The sequence below is a fragment of the Penaeus japonicus genome, unplaced genomic scaffold, assembly GCF_977035675.1.
Source record: "Penaeus japonicus unplaced genomic scaffold, GWHDUDI00000001_assembly GWHDUDI00000023, whole genome shotgun sequence".
In the NCBI taxonomy this organism is placed as follows: Eukaryota; Metazoa; Arthropoda; class Malacostraca; order Decapoda; family Penaeidae; genus Penaeus; species Penaeus japonicus.
This window is the reverse complement of record NW_028234425.1, coordinates 39,651,385-39,656,145: the sequence shown is the minus strand read 5'-3', so window position 1 is coordinate 39,656,145 and position 4,761 is coordinate 39,651,385.

Sequence of the window (4,761 nt, the reverse complement as noted above, 5' to 3'; positions counted from 1 at the left end):
TATTATGTATACAATATATATATTACGTATACAATATATATATTATATATACAATACATATATTATATATACAATATACATATTATATATACAATATACATATTATATATACAATATATATATTATATATACAATATATATATTATATATACAATATATATATTATAAATACAATATATATATATTATATATATAATATATATAATATATATATAATATATATATAATATATATATATAATATATATAATACATATAGACAAATATATATACATATATATAATATATATATATATAAAATATATATAATAATATATATATAATACATATATAATACATATATAATATATACATAATATATATGTATAATATATTATATATAATATATATATATAATATATATGTATAATATATATATAATGTTTATAATATATTACATGCTAAATGTATAATGTATATGTATACTATACATTATAATGTATATGTATATATATACATATATAATTTATATGTATATATATACATATACATTATATATGTATATATATACATATATAATGTATATGTATATATATACATATATAATGTATATGTATATATATACATATATAATGTATAATGTATATGTATATATATACATATATAATGTATAATTAATATGTATATATATACATATATAATGTATAATGTATATGTATATATATACATATAGGTATATGTATATATATACATATATAATGTATATGTATATATATACATATATATAATGTATATGTATATATATACATATATATGTATATGTATAATATACATATATAATGTATATGTATATATATACATATATAATGTATATATATACATATATAATGTATAATGTATATGTATTATATATATACATATATAATGTATAATGTATATTTATACATATATAATGTATAATGTATATGTATATATATACATATATAATGTATAATGTATATGTATATATATACATATATAATGTATATGTATATGTATGTATATATAATGTATATGTATATGTATGTATATATAATGTATATGTATATGTATGTATATATAATGTATATGTATATGTATGTATATATAATGTATATGTATATATATTACATATATAATGTATAATGTATATGTATATATATACATATATAATGTATATGTATATATACATATATAATGTATATGTATATATATACATATATAATGTATAATGTATATGTATATATATACATATATAATGTATAATGTATATGTATATATACATATATAATTTATAATGTATATGTATATATATACATATATAATGTTATAATGTTTATGTATTTATATACATATATAATGTATAATGTATATGTATATATATACATATATAATGTATAATGTATATGTATATATATACATATATAATGTATAATGTATATGTATATATATACATATATAATGTATAATGTATATGTTATATATATACATATATAATGTATAATGTATATGTATATATATACATATATAATGTAAAATGTATATGTATATATATACATATATAAATGTATAATGTATATGTATATATATACATATATAATGTATAATGTATATTATATATATACATATATAATGTATATGTAATATACATATATAATGTGTATGTATATATATACATATATAATGTATATGTATATATATACATATATAATGTATAATGTATATGTTATATATATATACATATAATAAAATGTATAATGTATGTAATGTATATATATACATATATAATGTTATAATGGTTTATATGTATATATATATATATAATGTATAATGTATATTTATATATATACATATATAATGTTTATGTATATATATACATATATAATGTATATGTATATGTATATATACTTATAATGTATATGTATATATATACATATATAATGTATATGTTTATATATTATACATATATAATGTATATGTATATATATACATATATAATGTATATGTATATATATACTTATATTATAATGTATATGTATATATATACATATATAATGTATATGTATTGTATATATACATATATAAATGTATAATGTATATGTATATATATACATATATAACGTATAATGTATATGTATATATATACATATATAATGTATATGTATATATATACATATATAATGTATATGTATATATATACATATATAATGTATATGTATATATATACATATATAATGTATGTGTATATATATATATATAATGTATAATGTATATATATACATATATAATGTATAATGTATATGTATATATATACATATTATAATGTATAATGTATATGTATATATATACATATATAATGTATAATGTATATGTTTATATATATACATATATGTATAATGTATATGTATATAACATATACATATATAATGTATAATGTATATGTATATATATACATATATGTATAATGTATATGTATATATACATATATAATGTATGATGTATATGTATATATACATATATAATGTATAATGTATATGTATATATATACATATATAATGTATAATGTATATGTATATATATACATATATAATGTATAATGTATATGTATATATATTCATATATAATGTAGAATATATAAGTATATATATACATATATAATGTATAATGTATATGTATATATATACATATATAATGTATAATGTATATGTATATATATACATATATAATGTATAATGTATATGTATATATATACATATATAATGTTAATGTATATGTATATATATACATATATAATGTATAATGTATATGTATATATATACATATATAATGTATAATGTATATGTATATATATACATATATAATGTATAATGTATATGTATATATATACATATATAATGTATAATGTATATGTATATATACATATATAATGTATAATGTATATGTATATATACATATATAATGTATAATGTATATGTATATATACATATATAATGTATAATGTATATGTATATATACATATATAATGTATAATGTATATGTATATATACATATATAATGTATAATGTATATGTATATATACATATATAATGTATAATGTATGTGTATATATACATATATAATGTATAATGTATGTGTATATATACATATATAATGTATATGTATATATACATGTATAATGTATATGTATATATACATATTATTGTATAATGTATATGTATATATACATGTATAATGTATAATGTATATATACATGTATAATGTATAATGTATATATACATGTATAATGTATAATGTATATGTATATATACATGTATAATGTATATGTATATATACATATATAATGTATAATGTATATGTATATATATATGTATATTATATATGTATATATATATGTATATGTATATTATATGTATATATATATATATTATGTATATATTATATAATATATATATGTATATATGTATATATATATATATATGTATGTATATATATATATATATGTATATATATATATGTATATATATATATATATGTATGTATATATATATATATGTATATATATATATATATGTATATATATATGTGTGTATATATATATATGTATATATATGTGTGTATATATATATATATATATATATGTATATATATATATATGTATATATATATATATGTATATGTATATATATATATATATATATATGTATATATTATGTATATATATATAATGTATAAATATATATATATATATATATATATATATATATATATACATACATAGGGGTAGAGGGTAGAGTGGATAGGGGTAGATGAGAGAAGTTAGAGGGGAGGGGGGTAAAGGAGAGAGGGGAGAGGGGCAGAGGGGAGAAGGGAGAGGGGTGAAGGGTAGAGGGCAGAGGGGAGAGAGGAGGGGGTAAAGGAGAGAGGGGAGAGGTGTATAGGAGCAGAAAACAGAATAGAGTAAAATGGAAGTAAGCGATACTGATACTGTTTCTCTCTCTCGCTCTCCCTCTCGGTCATATATATATATTATATATATATATATACATACATAGGGGTAGAGGCCAGAAGGGTAGAGGGTAGAGTGGAGAGGGGTAGATGAGAGAAGGGAGAGGGGAGGGGGGTAAAGGAGAGTATATATGTGTGTCAAGTAATCAAGTTTATTATATATATATATATATATATATATATATATATATATATATATATGTTAATAAAAAACAATAGTATAAAACATATTTTATTGAAAGAAACTTGTAAATAAATATAATACTACTGGCGCAATCGTATCTGTGACCTTATAGACTCATAAATTTTCTTAGTCAATGTTTTGGGATTATAACCTTCATGATTAAATATTTCCTCTAATTCTTGTCTTCTTTTTTCTATAACAATTAAACTTGGTATTCTTTTCTTGTTTATATTACCTTGAAATACCTTCTTAATGAGTAAAAGATGTTGATGTTTAAATTTTTCATCACGTCTTTTATATGTCACAGAAATATCATCATCCATAGTATTATCATTATCATCATGGGTAGTACTAGTACCGGGTATAACCCTATTATCATTTAAATTATCGGTAATAATTTCATCTCTATCAACCGTAGTGGTAGGCATAATGATATCGTCATCAACAGTATCATTAGATAATACAGCAGTGGGATTAGCAGAGGTAGCAGTAGAGTCGGTAGCAGAGGTAGCAGTAGAGTCGGTAGCAGAGACAGCAGTAGGATCAGTAAAACTAGCAGTAGAATCGGTTGGAGTA